The sequence below is a fragment of the Schistocerca nitens genome, chromosome 4 (assembly GCF_023898315.1).
Source record: "Schistocerca nitens isolate TAMUIC-IGC-003100 chromosome 4, iqSchNite1.1, whole genome shotgun sequence".
Lineage (NCBI taxonomy): Eukaryota > Metazoa > Arthropoda > Insecta > Orthoptera > Acrididae > Schistocerca > Schistocerca nitens.
Window position 1 is genome coordinate 81330059 of NC_064617.1, and position 18966 is coordinate 81349024.

At 44.8% G+C, this 18966-nt stretch overlaps 1 protein-coding gene and 1 non-coding gene across 4 annotated transcripts in view; both read left to right on the forward strand.

The window, feature by feature from the left end:
• LOC126252964 (tubulin polymerization-promoting protein homolog) overlaps nt 1–18966 on the forward strand; it is a 451173-nt gene that overhangs the window by 346753 nt on the left and 85454 nt on the right. The gene's annotated exons all lie outside the window — the stretch shown is intronic.
• Trnat-cgu (transfer RNA threonine (anticodon CGU)) lies at nt 7129–7202 on the forward strand. The gene has a single exon. It is a non-coding gene; the product is annotated as a tRNA-Thr (tRNA).

Consider the following 18966-nt stretch of genomic DNA (forward strand, 5'->3'; position numbering starts at 1 on the left):
TACGGTCTTGGCGTGCATCCGTGCGTCGCTGCGGTCCGGTCCCAGGTCGACGGGCACGTGCACCTTCCGCCGACCACTGGCGACAACATCGATGTACTGTGGAGACCTCACGCCCCACGTGTTGAGCAATTCGGCGGTACGTCCATCCGGCCTCCCGCATGCCCACTATACGCCCTCGCTCAAAGTCCGTCAACTGCACATACGGTTCACGTCCACGCTGTCGCGGCATGCTACCAGTGTTAAAGACTGCGATGGAGCTCCGTATGCCACGGCAAACTGGCTGACACTGACGGCGGCGGTGCACAAATGCTGCGCAGCTAGCGCCATTCGACGGCCAACACCGCGGTTCCTGGTGTGTCCGCTGTGCCGTGCGTGTGATCATTGCTTGTACAGCCCTCTCGCAGTGTCCGGAGCAAGTATGGTGGGTCTGACACACCGGTGTCAATGTGTTCTTTTTTCCATTTCCAGGAGTGTAGTTACCACTAGAAGTAGGTGATGTGTGGAAATTCGGTTATGTTTTGATTATTTTCTTGGGTTTGGTTCTGATTACGTTTTTTACCTCAAACTTGGTGTGATTTGTGTTGAGATTATTAGGTTTTATTTTATTTTCTATTTTTAAGTAATAATTTTGTTATGATTTATGACTTAAGAATTTTTTACATGTTGCAGCCCTGTTAGCAACTGTGATAAATTAATATGTCAAAAATCCGCCTCAGTTGCGAAATTTTACTGGTCTTTGCCCAGGTTTCAGCTAGAGTAATCTAGCCTTCTGAAGAATGATACCTGGGTAAAGACCAGTAACATTTCGCAGCTGAGGCGGATTTTTGACATATTAGTTTATGATTTGTGATCTTTCCTTGGTGTTATTTCTTTGCTGTGTGGTGTTTATGCTGTTACTATGGATGTGTGTTAATTTTTATCGCTGGTTTGTGTATTTTACCCGATTTCCTACTTTGTAAAAAGATTAAAATTTTCAATGTATTTTTTTCTTTTTTTTTAGCTTAATATCGGTTTTTTCGCTCAGTAAATCTTGAGGGTTATTCTATACACATGAATATATCTCTATTTCTTCAAGAATGTTCATGATTGCTCTGTTAAGCATAGTATGGAAAAATGCTACTTTGTAGGGACACGAGTGTGCACTGATAACACAGTCCGTTGTGGTACACTATCTGTAAATTTGGAAATAATGCTTGTTGCTGATACATAAAGAAATAACATTAAACACACACTAGCGAAACAGATGAAAGAAACTGTAGTTATGTAGGAAACATCTAAAATAAAATTAACAATTTATTCGACGAAATCAACATCGAGTTTGCATATCAAAACACACAAACACATCCCCAAACACAAAATGTGCAAAGACATCTCGACAATTCCCATAACACAGGCATTTATAAAATTTCATGTAACACATGCCACAAATTCTACTTAGGACAAACCAGCAGAATCTTCAACATTTGAGCAAAAACCACACCAGAGACAGTGGAAACAATCCATTCACATTCTTTCAACATCTGCAAACAGAAAAACACGACGTAAAATCCATCAACGAAGCACTGGATGTCCTCCATATTACGCAAAAGGGAGCAATCATAAACATCTTTGAAGAAACAGAGATATATTCATGTGCACACAATAACACTCAAAATTTACTGAGCGAACAAAGCTATTTCAAGCACAAACCAGAGATACTAAGTAACACAAATCTATAGTAACACATATACACCGTACAACAAAGATATAACACCAAAACAAATCGCAAATCATAATCCATGACAAAATTATTACGTAAAAATAAAAAAATAAAACTAAAACATAATACTCTCAACATAAACGAGACGAAAGGTCAGGTAAAAACATATTCAGTACGAAACCGAAGAAAATAATCAAAATGTAACCGAACTTCCTAAGTATGTAAATATGTAATATCGCTGATCCATTGTCATCCAAGCTGTCAAGAGTGAAAATAACTCACAAAAACTAGCTAATCTGTATCTAATAATGAGATACAATAGTCCGTCTACAACGAACGTCGAAGTAACGTCTAAACACAAATTCCAACAAAGACAGTGTATGAAGCATCGATATTACAAGTACTGTAAAAACACCAATCGAATATAATATACCTTTACGATCATAGTTACAGTTTGCAGTATCAATACTATCACCTATTAATGTATTTACAGCACACCTAACGATGGCAATATGCCGAAATGAGCTCACTGTGATTCACGCAATAAAACTTGTGTAAAAAGCAGTGTAAGTAGTACATCATTATCGTAATCATGTCACTACAAGATATACACTCCTGGAAATGGAAAAAAGAACACATTGACACCGGTGTGTCAGACCCGCCATACTTGCTCCGGACACTGCGAGAGGGCTGTACAAGCAATGATCACACGCACGGCACAGCGGACACACCAGGAACCGCGGTGTTGGCCGTCGAATGGCGCTAGCTGCGCAGCATTTGTGCACCGCCGCCGTCAGTGTCAGCCAGTTTGCCGTGGCATACGGAGCTCCATCGCAGTCTTTAACACTGGTAGCATGCCGCGACAGCGTGGACGTGAACCGTATGTGCAGTTGACGGACTTTGAGCGAGGGCGTATAGTGGGCATGCGGGAGGCCGGGTGGACGTACCGCCGAATTGCTCAACACGTGGGGCGTGAGGTCTCCACAGTACATCGATGTTGTCGCGAGTGGTCGGCGGAAGGTGCACGTGCCCGTCGACCTGGGACCGGACCGCAGCGACGCACGGATGCACGCCAAGACCGTAGGATCCTACGCAGTGCCGTAGGGGACCGCACCGACACTTCCCAGCAAATTAGGGACACTGTTGCTCCTGGGATATCGGCGAGGACCATTCGCAACCGTCTCCATGAAGCTGGGCTACGGTCCCGCACACCGTTAGGCCGTCTTCCGCTCACGCCCCAACATCGTGCAGCCCGCCTCCAGTGGTGTCGCGACAGGCGTGAATGGAGGGACGAATGGAGACGTGTCGTCTTCAGCGATGAGAGTCGTTTCTGCCTTGGTGCCAATGATGGTCGTATGCGTGTTTGGCGCCGTGCAGGTGAGCGCCACAATCAGGACTGCATACGACCGAGGCACACAGGGCCAACACCCGGCATCATGGTGTGGGGAGCGATCTCCTACACTGGCCGTACACCACTGGTGATCGTCGAGGGGACACTGAATAGTGCACGGTACATCCAAACCGTCATCGAACCCATCGTTCTACCATTCCTAGACCGGCAAGGGAACTTGCTGTTCCAACAGGACAATGCACGTCTGCATGTATCCCGTGCCACCCAACGTGCTCTAGAAGGTGTAAGTCAACTACCCTGGCCAGCAAGATCTCCGGATCTGTCCCCCATTGAGCATGTTTGGGACTGGATGAAGCGTCGTCTCACGCGGTCTGCACGTCCAGCACGAACGCTGGTCCAACTGAGGCGCCAGGTGGAAATGGCATGGCAAGCCATTCCACAGGACTACATCCAGCATCTCTACGATCGTCTCCATGGGAGAATAGCAGCCTGCATTGCTGCGAAAGGTGGATATACACTGTACTAGTGCCGACATTGTGCATGCTCTGTTGCCTGTGTCTATGTGCCTGTGGTTCTGTCAGTGTGATCATGTGATGTATCTGACACCAGGAATGTGTCAATAAAGTTTCCCCTTCCTGGGACAATGAATTCACGGTGTTCTTATTTCAATTTCCAGTAGTGTATTTTGCACTGTGGGCTTCAAGGATTTGTAAGCAAGTTTTCGCATTATAGTTTGCTTCTACCCTCGAGCGTTTTAATGCACACTGAAGCGAGCCCGGTGTAATAAACATAAATAGCAGAGATCTTTGCCAGGTTGGCGGGCTTCAGAAAGCGACAGCTTTTGGTGGCAGTGTGCGTGAGTAAGGCCCCAGCGCGTTCGCCGCGTCACGCTAGCTGTTGAGTGGGCGCTAATTCGTGACTGGCATGGGTAGGCAGGCAGGCGGCACAACAGGCAATGCAGCGTGCCGTGTGTCTCTCTGCAGCTCCGCAGGTGCTGAATGTACGAGCCGTATCGATCCTCGTTCTGCACGCAGGTCGGCCCTGCGGGAGAACAATGGCGCCCTCCCCTGCTCACAATGGCCAATCTCTTACGCTGCCTTTGTTACCGAATTGGATGATTGCCCCACCTAGCCGACTACGAACTAAGCGTCCGAATTAAAACAGCTCTTTTGACGTAACTGGATGTGACGAAATAAACTCTAACAGCCGTCCTCAGTGCGGCCGAGTCCTTCACGCTCGTTACACAGGCAACTCGTAGCCTACTGGGACGCTAGAACGATTATCCGAGTGTTGTGTTCATGAACACTCAATCAGGAATGTTACTATGAAATGCAAGAACACGTTACTAATATAACAAACATTACAATCGTCCAAGTGAGAAGACATCTACGTCTACAGAGCGTTAAAAATAATTTCTGTTCTGATAGGTGCTACTACGGACCAAAACAAGACAAAAATGTCCAGTAAACAAGGGCTCCAAAATGCATACGTTACGAGCTACGAGCGCTTGTTCATCTTCGATACTGTGAAATACATCGCTTGTACTGCACTTAGCTATTACGAACGACCTTCGAAACGAGGTAAACAAGTAAGGAGGTATTCCTCTCTCATATCCCAAGGATGCAACCTGCAGTAATCATCTGTTACTGTAAACCGCATTCACCGTTCTGGTTAAGTGCAGTACAGATTACTTCCAATAGAACCAGTTTGTGTTTCGATACGGTGATGGATTGGTCAAGGGGGTTCTTTACATTGGTCAGCTCGTTTCCCCAATCTTAATCCCTTTGTGGAGACACTTGAAATCTTTGGTGTATGCAAGCCCCATTGAGGACGTACAAACGCTGCACAGGATCATGTCATCAATGCATGCCTGGAGTTTTTCAAAGAGTGCCGGATTACTTAAGACGAGCATGTCTTACTATGAATGGACACAATACTTACTATCTCCTCTAGCGATGGCTCACACCTAGAGCTGTTAAACTACATAGGCTACCATAGACTAAGGTAAGTTTTGTCATCTCGTTGTCACTGTAGGTTTGTACCATGGGAAGCAAGGAGAGGGTGATGTCTGGTGGCCAGTATCCTCTTTCTATAACACAACTGCATGCATGTATTAACTGGGTTCTTTATTAACCTAAACAGGAAGTTACTTAAGATAGTCTAGGTGTTGCGGTAGAGGCTCTTTCGTAATGGTCCACGTTAGCCTCACTGCTGGTGATGTACACTTCCGCTATGCACACTACTCTGGTCGCTAGGTACTGACTGGCTCTGAGCTACAGACTGTGATAGCACCTGCGACTGCAAGTGACTGAGCAGCGACTGGTGACTCGGTGACTCACTCGATGATGGACTGGGCACTCCGGTCCCTGACGGCGTCTAAATACTGGCGGCTGAGAGGGCGTTGGCGGCACGTTTCTTGCGAGTCTGTCTTTGGCCTCTCTCCTGATAGGCTCACTTTCTCCTGTGCCTTCTATCGATCTTCTTGCAACCCCTTTGCCAAACGAAGTGTTAGCGACAGCTTACACCAGCACAGTAAGCAAATGTACATTACAGTAGTTTTCCTAGTAGCCTTCGTCAGTTGACACCACAACCACCTCACCTATACTTTATGTATGTTGCATACCTATCGGGCCTTACCTTGTTTTGAGCACTTCATTTGTGTATATGATCAGTGTATTGCAACATTGCACAACAGAATTATCTGCCTCCCATTGTGATGCATAAGTTTGAAAATTGGCTCAAAGGTGTCTGCAACCTTCCTATGTAATGGACGCCCAGTGGCGTCACCCTCAGGTTCGGCGACACTTCAGATAGCTAGGTGTCAACACACGCGAAATAAAAGGGCACAGATCAGAAGCTCATGTGAGCTGTAAGGTGGATTAATGATGTCACATCGGCACCAAATTTTACTACAGTTCCACCCAACGCCACCATGGTCTTGTCACACGATGAAAAGGCCGTCACAGCCCTCTTACCCACATCACACCCCTTGTTTTGACGTATGTGTATGTGTAAATGAGGTAAGAACTGCGACACCCGGCGTTGAAATCACGCGGTTTTCTTTTGGGTAACCAAGCAAAACATTTCAGACACAACGCCGCTCAGAATCGACACCAAAAGGCCACAGGGTGCAGCATAAAAGACCTCCATGAAAACACCCGTTTCCCGCGGGCGATCATTTCCACCCACTTGGCGGTCGAAAACGACAGTTCGTAGTGGGATGAGCAACAGGCCGATGTTCTTGACAACTGCTCACACCCTCGGACGTTTAAACCCTTCACTAAGGACATTGTGGGACTGCATCCCCATTGAACGTGATGACACCCCTTTGGAGCGCAGTGTGACCACAAATTTTGCTGTGATGTACAGACTGGATCTACCGGTGAGCACTCAGAATCATTCGAAGAAATTTGAACGTGATCTGAAGCAGCAAAGAGTGCTTACGCTTTCCCAACCCTCCTGTTTTCCTCCCTCGTGTGGCATATTCTAAGACCACAGTTCGCCAACACTCTCTGTACCACCAACGCACCTTTGTTGAACGCGTTAGAAATGTGTCTTCAGAAATTTCGATACCAAATGAGCCTTATACTTATATGGATATGGTGTCTGTTCTTGCCGGCCGGGGTGGCCGAGCGGTTCTAGGCGCTATAATCTGCAACCGCGCGACCGCTACGGTCGCAGGTTGGAATCCTGCCTCGGGCATGGATGTGTGTGATGTCCTTAGGTTAGTTAGGTTTAAGTAGTTCTAAGTTCTAGGGGACTGATGACCTCAGATGTTAAGTCCCATAGTGCTCAGAGCCATTTTTTTTTGTCTGTTCTTTCGGACATGTCCGAAAGAACAGACACCATATCCGTATAAGTATATAGTTCTGGCAACACCAGCTATGACCTTCTTCTTCTGTGCGGATGCACACACATTCCCCGAACTCTTATGGGACTTGGTAAGAATGTCTTCCACGAGTAATGAGTGTGTTGGGGTGGGACACTGCTAATGTAGTGTGTGGACATACAAGGTGAGAATGTGAGTCTCACGGGAAGCGTGCACGGGATAGTCCCTGCAGTCGCACTATCCTCTGTGGCCTCGGTGGCTCAGATGGATAGATCGTCTGCCACGTAAGCAGGAGATCCCGGGTTCGAGTCCCGGTCGGGGCACACATTTTCACCTGTCCCCGTTGATATATATCAACTCCCGTGAGTAGCTGACGGTATTAATTTCGTTCCAAATGAGCCTGGCGGCTGCTCTAGCACCTGAGGGCTCGGCAACCTCTTCGACACCCTTGGACAAGGTTTGCCTACCTTCAGGCGCCAGAGCAGCCACCTGTTTGTTGTCAAAATTTCTGACAGGTACATTTGTAATGTGCCCAACAAAGTTGTGTGAGTGACACTGAGGGTGTTGCCGAACCTGGAAGTCTTTTCCGTTTTATTCACAGACATATTTTACTGTTGCACTCCCACGTGATCAGGCCACAGAAGGACGGAAAACAGGAGATCTGACAAAGCATAAGTACACTTTGCTGCTTCGGATTACGTTCAAATTTCGTTGTATGGTTTTGAACAGTAGCTAGTCATTCCAACCTGTATTCAAGAGCAAAAATTGCAGTCGTGCTGCAGTCCTAAGGAGTGCGAGCACGTTAAATGTTGATGTAGCCCCACAGTGTCCTTAGAGAAGGGCTGATATGTCCAATGGTGTCAGCAGTATCAAAGCGTGTCGAGAACGTTTCCCTGCTGCTCGTCAGGCTGTGAACCGTCGTTTTCGACCGCGGGATGTGTGGGAATCAATGCCTCAGGAAAAGGAGTGGTTTCATGGCGCCCTTTATGCCACCTCCCAAGGCCTTTTGGAGTCGATTCTGAGCGGTTGTGTGTCTGAAATGTTTTCCTCGGCCATCCAATAGCAAACCGCGTGATTTCAGCGCTGGGCGTCGCCGTTCTAACCTCCATCACAGAGACGTTAAAAGAAGTGGTGAGATGTGGGTAAGAGGGATTGTGATGACGTTCTCATAGCGTGACACATTCACGGTAGCGTTGAGAGAACTGCCAATGTGACTTCGTTAACCCACTTTACAGCTTACATGAACTTCTAGGCTCTTGCCTTTCTTATCGGATGTGTCGACACTTTGCTGTTCGAAACGTCGCCGAGCCCGAGGATTATATCGCCTGGCACCACACTTTTAAACCTTTGCAGAGGAAAATTGTAGGCACCTCTGAGACAAATTTGAATCTTATGCGTAACGATGGGAGACTATTATGGGGTTACCAAAAATATGACCCTTTAATTTTGTTGCGCGGTTAGATTGCCCTGGACTATGGAAGCGGCGAACTGTCTAGAATCCGAGTGAGGGTACATAAAAGGCCTCGTAACCTAAAGAGGCCCAAACAAGTGGAAGTCATCAGCACGCTGCAACATGTCAGGCGTGGTAGTCGTGGATGGTCTCCTGAACTGCTACAAAGTCTTCTTTCTGTCTGTTACTTAGAAATAAGCAGTATTTATAGTAAAATTGAAATTTTCATGTTTAATTGAGATTTTTTGGAAAATTCATGATTTGTAATGTGAATCATAGCGATGTTATAGTAAAAATACGAGGGTTGCCCAGAAAGCAATGCACCACATTTTTTTTCATCAAAAATTATTTTTGAACGTAATGAGAATCACACACACACGAAAGAATGGTGTTTTATCTACACACCCTACTTTTTCCACATAATCTCCATCCCATTTTATGGCCTTCCTCCAGCGTGAAACAAGGGCATGTATGCCTTGTCGGTATCAATCCTCGTGCTGGTGGCGGAGACAGTGCTTCACTGTGTGAATCATCTCATCATTCTCAAAATGTCTTCCACGAATGGCATCCTTTGTGGCCCAGACAAGTGGAAGTCATCAGCACGCTGCAACATGTCAGGCGTGATGGCCGTTGACGGTCTCCCCAACCGCTGCAAATCGAAGAGCTCCGCCAAACCGCCTCGTGACGACCTCACCCCCTGTGCCCAGCGACTGACTGTACTTCTGTCGACAGCAGATGCTCCGTAGACTTTGCACAAGCGTTTGTGAATGTTCCCCCCAGTTTCTTTCTCTACAGTGAGAAATTCAATGACGTCACATTTTTTGTAACGTACATCACCTACAGACGCCATTTTGAAACTCTCCTGCAGCTACGCCATCTGTCGGAAGTGACGGAAGCTTGGCGCGTTCACTCAAGAGACTCCAAGTAATACATACGTAACGTTTCGCATTCGTAGCACTGTTTTCCGCTGAGAACCTGGGCAACCCTTGTACAATATAGATTTATCACATAGTGCTAGAAAACACAATTTCCTCAAAAAAGGTAAAATTTAAAAAAAAATCAAACATCGCTTAAGTACTTCGTCGAGCTTACATGAAACATGTTTCTGTTATTCATAAAGAAGTTTCACACTTACCAAAAATAACTGGATTCTCTTGCCTTGGATCGTGATGATGAACGTTGTACTGAGTACAAAACAGCAACAATTACACGGGTTGTTTTATGTTTGTGGACTGTACTTGCATCAAACGTAATTGCTTTGGTTACATAAAAACGGAGAAGTTACGCGATCAACTAATTTTCATTATTTTTAAAATGTAATTTACATTTTGTAAAGGTAAAATGAGAATAACTATGAACAATATGTGGTTCTAATCATGTGTAAAACAAACAAACAAACAAAAAAAAACGAAGAGAAGTTGTCGGCTCCCAGTTTCTCTCTGACATTCGTTTATGTTTCTTTCGCTACCAGTGCTACCAATACTACCGGTAATCGTAGTATTTACTACGTGATTTATGTACTGTACCAAACCTAACAAGCCGTAGTTTTGGTGGAGTGCAGCTCTGTCAACAACTGCAGGTTGTAGATCATATTGGTTGTCTTATTTCACAGCAGCAGAATTATATGTTGTCATTTGTTTACTCAATTCTGTAGGTCGTTCGTAATACCAAAGAGCTTGCAGTAGAAGAGATGTTTGACAGTACCCCATGTTCGCCGGACCTTTTTTCCTTGTTTTGGCCCTTACTACCACCTTCAGAACATGGAGAAACATTTGAATGCTCTGTATCACTACACGTTATGTAGCAAAAGGCCCTTTTATTGTACCGCATGTTTAGGTTACTACGTGTCTCACATAGGATACTACTTATTCGATCGTATATTAAAAAATAATTAGAATTTAGCTGCACGTCCACGACGAAGTTATTAGACGCGGAGGACAATTCAAGTTGAGGAAAGATGAGGAACGAAGTTGTTCGTACCATTCTGAAGGAACCATCTGCCCATTCGTCTGAAGTCAGAAAGTCGCCGAAAACGTCAGCCTGGACAGGCGAAAGGGATTGAAACCGCCGAATACAAGTGTCTTACCAGCACCTGAAGAAACTTCTCTCAGTGCCACATATTAGGATCGTAGGTGTGAGGAAGAGAGTACTTTCGTTTCCGTCGCCTGTCTTCGGACTGTTTTGTCGCTGTCTATCACAATTTTCTCTCTTGCGCCATCCTCTTCATCTCACAGCGGCATTTACACCCAACGCACTCAATTATTTGTTGGATATATTCCAGTCTGTGTCTTTCTATATGGTTTTTCCCGTCTGTAGCTTCCTCTGCACCTATGGAAGTTAGTCTATGATGTCTTAACTCATATTCTACACTCCTGGAAATTGAAATAAGAACACCGTGAATTCATTGTCCCAGGAAGGGGAAACTTTATTGACACAGTCCTGGGGTCAGATACATCACATGATCACACTGACAGAACCACAGGCACATAGACACAGGCAACAGAGCATGCACAATGTCGGCACTAGTACAGTGTATATCCACCTTTCGCAGCAATGCAGGCTGCTATTCTCCCATGGAGACGATCGTAGAGATGCTGGATGTAGTCCTGTGGAACGGCTTGCCATGCCATTTCCACCTGGCGCCTCAGTTGGACCAGCGTTCGTGCTGGACGTGCAGACCGCGTGAGACGACGCTTCATCCAGTCCCAAACATGCTCAATGGGGGACAGATCCGGAGATCTTGCTGGCCAGGGTAGTTGACCTACACCTTCTAGAGCACGTTGGGTGGCACGGGATACATGCGGACGTGCATTGTCCTGTTGGAACAGCAAGTTCCCTTGCCGGTCTAGGAATGGTAGAACGATGGGTTCGATGACGGTTTGGATGTACCGTGCACTATTCAGTGTCCCCCCGACGATCACCAGTGGTGTACGGCCAGTGTAGGAGATCGCTCCCCACACCATGATGCCGGGTGTTGGCCCTGTGTGCCTCGGTCGTATGCAGTCCTGATTGTGGCGCTCACCTGCACGGCGCCAAACACGCATACGACCATCATTGGCACCAAGGCAGAAGCGACTCTCATCGCTGAAGACGACACGTCTCCATTCGTCCCTCCATTCACGCCTGTCGCGACACCACTGGAGGCGGGCTGCACGATGTTGGGGCGTGAGCGGAAGACGGCCAAACGGTGTGCGGGACCGTAGCCCAGCTTCATGGAGACGGTTGCGAATGGTCCTCGCCGATACCCCAGGAGCAACGGTGTCACTAATTTGCTGGGAAGTGGCGGTGCGGTCCCCTACGGCACTGCGTAGGATCCTACGGTCTTGGCGTGCATCCGTGCGTCGCTGCGGTCCGGTCCCAGGTCGACGGGCACGTGCACCCTCCGCGACCACTGGTGACAACATCGATGTACTGTGGAGACCTCACGCCCCACGTGTTGAGCAATTCGGCGGTACGTCCACCCGGCCTCCCGCATGCCCACTATACGCCCTCGCTCAAAGTCCGTCAACTGCACATACGGTTCACGTCCACGCTGTCGCGGCATGCTACCAGTGTTAAAGACTGCGATGGAGCTCCGTATGCCACGGCAAACTGGCTGACACTGACGGCGGCGGTGCACAAATGCTGCGCAGCTAGCGCCATTCGACGGCCAACACCGCGGTTCCTGGTGTGTCCGCTGTGCCGTGCGTGTGATCATTGCTTGTACAGCCCTCTCGCAGTGTCCGGAGCAAGTATGGTGGGTATGACACACCGGTGTCAATGTGTTCTTTTTTCCATTTCCAGGAGTGTATACCATATCCCTTCCACTACTTAGCATACTCCACAATTTCTGTTCCTCGTCGATTCTATGGAGAACCTCTTCATTTCTGACATGATTAGTCCATCTAATTTTCAGCTTCTTTTTGTAGCACCGTATCTCGAATGCTTTGATTATCTTCTACACCCGTTTCCCGCAGCTCATCATTCACGTTTGTGCAATGGTGTGTTCCAGAAATTTCTTTCTGCAGGGAACGCTGTCTTTGCCTGTCCCACTCTGCTTCGTGTGTGCGCTTTGCTACATCCCTCACGCGTTACTTTATTTCTGAGGTAGCAGGACTTGTACGCGTCACCTGCTATGTAGAAACCTATTTTTAAGTTTGTCGCTAGTGTCATTTCTGCTGTTCCAAGACGTTTTCGCCTTCTTTACTATAAACTTACATTCCATATTGAGCAGACTTTTCATTTCCGTCAATAGGTCCTGTAATTCTTCCTCGGTGTCACAGTGGATAGGAAGGTCATCTTCAAATCTTATCACTGATATCCCTTCACGCTGAATTTTAATCCCATTTCTTAAGCTTTCTTTTTTGCCGTCAATGTTTTTTTTTCGATATATTAATTCCTCTATTACTTTTCATACGTATGAAGGACCTTCTGTGTAGAACGAGCAGAATTATTTCTTTTTGCAGATGACACTACTATTGTATCAACCCAACTATACATACATCACAGAATAAATGTGAAATAATGTTCTTGGAAGTATTACTGAACCGTTTTTTGCAGACAGTCTTACTCTCAATATCAAAAAGATACAACATGTTCAATTCTGCGCATCTAGTGGTATGGCACCAATGATATGTATACTACATGGTGAAATAATAACTAGGGTGGAAAACTTCAGAATTTGTAGGTTTCCATACCGATGAGAATTTAAACTGGGCAAAAAAGAACGCGTACTAGAATTCTTAAACCAACTGAGATCAGCTACGCTGTCAGTTCCAATCATTGCAAATCTTGGAGGGAGACAAATCAGTAAGTAAACAATATTTTCGTATTTTCATGCAATGTAATGTTGTATGAAATAATGTTCTCGGGTAATTAACTCATCTTTGAGAAAGAAAGTCTCTATTGCTCGAACATTTGCCGTAAGAATAGCATATGGTGGTCACCCACGATCGTCTTGTAGACGCATTTTGATTACTGTTTCATGTATATTTATTCCTTCGTGAAATCTGATGTAAATAATGCACTGTTGTTGAGAAGGAACAATTATGTTCATAATTAAAACACGAGAAGAAAAAACGGTTGTCCTTAGGACAAAAAGGGGTGCAGAACACTGCCACAAAAATATTTGATCACGTACTAATGATATAAAATGTCCAACAGACAGCGACCTTAAATTCTAAAACATACGGAAAAAAGTTCTTGTCAACAACTCCTCTTGTTCTGTGGAAGAATTTCTATATTTGTAATGTGTAACAAGCGGTGGGTAGGAATTACTAATTACATCTGTATTTTGAAAAAAAACTTGTAAATAAGCATCATGTAGCCATATTTGCATATGAATATGTAACATGAACGTAAAACAACTCGCTCCACATCATTACAATTAATTGTACATATGATCCTTGAAACACGAAACTAACTAACTTACACTGTGGATACACATTATTCCTCCGTGGTATGTGTGGTATACAGCACGATTCAGCTGCCCCTACTGATGGATTATATGCAACCCACAACACCTTCAAAAATCATGCAAGATATTTTCATATTGTCTCGCACGCTATACGCAAACAGTGCTACAGAAAAAATGAAAGGCACCTTTTTGTAGTAAATTGAGTGTAGTTAAATTCTGTACTGAGAAGTTTTCCCTGGAGGACACAGTTTTGGAGATAGTAAAGAAAGATGCGTTTGAAGATCACTTTTGTATGTTTTTCTTGAATAATTCGGAAACTTCGGACTCCAGCGAAAACGTATCCCAATACGAAATTTAAATACATTTAATTTCCTACAAAAAGGCTCTGCTCATTTTTTCTGTAGGGCTAAAGGTTTGCACGTAGCAAACGACAGAATATTAAAATATTGCGGGTTGCTTAAAGCCTATCAGTAGCGGCAACTGAATCAGGGTCAATTCAGGACGCACTATGAAATTCACTGCCACAGTATTGCAGGTAAAAATAATTTCTGTACCCACTATGCACTCCCTTCTAGGGTTGGACTGAAGTTTTATTTTCTAGCGCACAAGTCCGTAACAGGGTACCAACAGACCAATAGGGAAACTGGAAATTTCCATACATTCATGAACACAGTAAACAAATTCCTCATTAGCCACACCTATAATACATCAGAAAATTTTGAATGTAAATTTTGCTTTACTCTAATGTTACATCAAACGGGTTCTTTACTTATCTAATATGTAAACAGCTGATAGTCGTTCTAGGCGCTGCAGTCTGGAACCGAGCGACCGCTACGGTCGCAGGTTCGAATCCTGCCTCGGTCATGGATGTGTGTGATGTCCTTAGGTTAGTTAGGTTTAAGTAGTTCTCAGTTCTAGGCGACTGATGACCTCAGAAGTTAAGTCGCATAGTGCTCAGAGCCATTTGAACCATTTTTTTGATAGTCGTTACTGAAATCAGTAAAGTTATATAAACCAATTAGTGTAACCAGTTAGTGTAAGAGGGAGAGTAGCGATTTATCTTTTTTTCCAAAATAGCTAGTTTTCTGCTAATTATCAGTGTGAGTATATTAGGAGTAGGTATTATTTGTTATTAGTTACTTGACAGAAGTTGCACGCAGTGGTTACTTCTCTGTGTTAACATACAGGGTGATCAAAAAGTCAGTATAAATTTGAAAACTTAATAAACCACGGAATAATGTAGATAGAGAGGTAAAAATTGACACACATGCTTGTAATGACATGGGGTTTTATTAGAATAATAATAATAAAAAACAAAGTTCAGAAAATGTCCGACAGATGGCGCGTGAAATATCTCTTGCGCGCGTCGTTTGGTGATGATCGTGTGCTCAGCCGCCACTTTCGTCATGCTTGGCCTCCCAGGTCCCCAGACCTCAGTCCGTGCGATTATTGGCTTTAGGGTTACCTGAAGTCGCAAGTGTATCGTGATCGACCGATATCTCTAGAGATGCTGAAAGACAACATCCGACGCCAATGCCTTACCATAACTCCGGACATGCTTTACAGTGCTGTTCACAACATTATTCCTCGACTACAGCTATTGTTGAGGAATGATGGTGCACATATTGAGCATTTCCTGTAAAGAACATCATCTTTGCTTTGTCTTAGTTTGTTATGCTAATTATTGCTATTCTGATCAGTTGAAGCGCCATCTGTCGGACATTTTTTGAACTTTTGTATTTTTTTTGGTTCTAATAAAACCTCATGTCATCCAAGCATGTGTGACAATTTGTACCTCTCTATCTACATTATTCCGTGATTTATTCAGTTTTCAAATTTACACTGACTTTTTGATCACCCTGTACTTGAAGACTTACTGTCGCGATAGAATTTGTGAAAGAATAAACAAGCGAATGTAAGAATGGCCTGATACATCTGAAGCAAGTGACAGGTTTCTGGGTGCTGTGTGATGTCCTTAGGTTAGTTAGGTTTAAGTAGTTCTAAGTTCTAGGAGACTGATGACCATAGATGTTAAGTCCCATAGTGCTCAGAGACATTTGAACCATTTGACAGGTTTCTGTCCATCGGTAGGATAACAGGGATGTGCTACATCAGGGATAACTTGGTTGTATCGTTTCCGTGACAGTTCTTCTTCTTCTAAGCAAAGGAACGTATTATTGCAGAAAAGTTTATACTGCCATCTCGTATGCGGTGCAGATATCCCCCGGTGCAAATAATGTAACCGTGTACTGTTTCCCTCCAGAAGCGCGCACGCCAGACACCACACACAGTCGTTAGCCGCTAGCGAGGGCCCCTGTCTCCCCCCGCCACACACACACACACACACACACACACACACACACACACACCAGCCTTTTGCAACGCCTCACTCCGAGCTTTATTGGCGCGGACTTCCCGTCAGCTGAGCGCAGCCACGAGGTCAGCAGATGGCCTACATAAGCTGCCACCTCGCGGGCGCTGCACCCACTGCCACTGCTATGCTTCCCTGGACAACCTGTAAACACTACCGCTCGAAATTTCTGTCAATGCATCCTTATCATTTTTTTATTATTGTTATTGTTGTTGTTATCATAATATTAATATGTGAACATGGAAAATTGAAGTACCGATTTTTGATATTAGCTATACAAAGAGACCAATGGATCTTACATAATTCGAAAGGTACTTTGCCATAGATGTGTACAAACAAAAGATCATGTGTGTATGGAAGCCATTAATAGTGTTGAAAGGAATTAGATGCCTTCATATTCATAACTCTGATGATACCTTCTATATCCTCCAATACCTGAACATCGAAAATTGTGCTACGAACTTCTGCCCTCTGTACCGATCAGGTGCTATGGTAGGAATGACACGCGAAAGTAGTAAGGTTTCGTGAAATCGCATTCTAAGGACGTTCATGTTTAAACGTTGCAGATAGTTCATTTGCAGTAACACACGCATGCCGGGCAGCCACAACGCCACAACTGCTACGCCGTTGACCTGTCAGCAGTGGAAAAAATGGTTCAAATGGCTCTGAGCGCTATGGGACTAAACTTCTGATGTCATCAGTCCCCTAGAACTTAGAACTACGTAAACCTAACTAACCTAAGGACACCACACACATCCGTGCTCGAGACAAGATTCGAACCTGCGACCGTAGTGGTCGCGCGATTTCAGAATGAAGCGCCTAGAACCGCTCGGCCCCACCGGCCGGCAGCAGTGGAAAGCGAAACCTGGTAACGAAGCCGTCGAGGGCAACTAACGCTGTTTATCAGCATCGTTTTTTTTTTTCACTTACTTTCGTCTAAGAGCAAACGGAGCTAACATCGTGTTCGTTTTCAGCCGCCACTGCAAAATTTGAAGCGTTCTTGATTTTCAGTTTCTTCATTTTGAATAGCTGCGACTTCCTTTATTGTACAAATTCAAATGGCTCTGACCACTATGGGACTTAACATCTGAGGTCATCAGTCCCCTAGACTTAGAACTACTTATACCTAACTAACCTAAGGACATCACACACATCCATGCCCGAGGCAGGATTCGAACCTGCGACCGTAGCAGCAGCGCGAATCCGGACTGAAGCGCCTAGATGGTTCAAATGCTCTGAGCACTATGGGACTTAACGTCTGATGTCATCAGTCCCCTAGAACTTAGAACTACTTAAACGTAACTAACCTAAGGACACCACACACTTCCGTGCTCGAGGCAGGATTCGAACCTGCGACCGTAGCGGTCACGCGGTTCCAAACTAAAGCGCCTGAACCGCTCGGTTACAACGCCCGGCTGAAGCGCCTAGAACCTCTCGGTCACAGCGGCAGGCCTTTATTATACAGAAATTATATTTTTTTTAGGTTATGCCTCTAACAAGAACACTGAACGGGTCAGACTGAAAGACCAAGAGTTAGACACAATTTTTGTGTAGAGAAAACAATAGGAATGGTATGGACGGTGATAATGATAATCCTATTGCTGTTTTGAAAGATAAATTGAAATGTGCAGTGGACGTAATTCCAAATAATTACGAGAGTTATGATACCGATTTGACAGTGAAGATTTTTCAGAGCAAATCATTAGCATCTGAGGCTACTTCACGCGATACAACGGCATTCACATTGTGTTGTCATAAGGGAAAAATTAATTTGCTGCCGTTAACACGTGGTTTATTTTCCAGCGCACTGTATCAAGGACTCACTTCAAATAATCGAACAATTTAAGAAAATAAAAGAATTGTTTCAAGACTACTCGTAGCTCCAATGCATCATTTTCTATGCGTCATTTCTGAGGCTAAAATTTCAGACAAAGTTTTACGTAGAGTAATTTACTTTCAAGATACATGACCTTTTTCATCACAGATCAGGCCCACTGATTCAATTGGTTGAATTTCGAACACAAGCGATTCTAGTTACTATTAATACTTCCTCTCATTCGACGCAATTGTTTCTTTGTTCCCCTGTTCCGATTGTTTACGTTTACTATGTGATACCACAGATGTACCTTACGTTTGCTACTTTCAAATAAACGAAGCGAAAGTGGACTGCTAATAGAACAATGGTATAAGCTCTGAACAGTCCTTTTACATGACAGAAACATGTTGTCCCATATAACAGTTTCACACGTACTACAATACAAAAACTGGCATGACTAGAGCTCGAACCCAGGACCCTCGATGCTCTACTGACTTCCCAACTGGAGCTCAACACGATAGACGCTCCCATATGCTTTCCCCGTGCTTCGTAGGTCAGATGTTACTTATTACTTACCGTTTAAGCGCGTTCACCTCGACGACTTGCTTCCTCTGTGGACTTAGACTCTATTAAGGGTGGATTTTTCTGTGGATTATTTCACTGCAAGTGAATTTTCCTATGGAGCTCTTAGTGCTGTTACTACATACTAGACACAGTCAGAGACTTTTAGATAGCAGTTATGTAAAGCCTTTGTACCGGTAACTAGTGATGGTTCAAAAGGCTCTGAGCACTATGGGACTCCTATTACGAATAAATAGGCGGAAACACCCATTTCTATATAACGCACTGGAAGCAGTCACATCCTTTAAACATCTGAGAGGGTCCGTAAGGAGCGATTTAAAGTGGACGACCACATAAAATTAAACGTAGGAAAGGTCGATGCCAGATTGAGATTCAGGAGGAGAACCCTCAGGAAGTACAGTGTACCCTCGAAAGAGACAGCTCGCAAAACTTTTGTTCGACAAAAACGTCAGCATTGATCATCTGGGACCCAT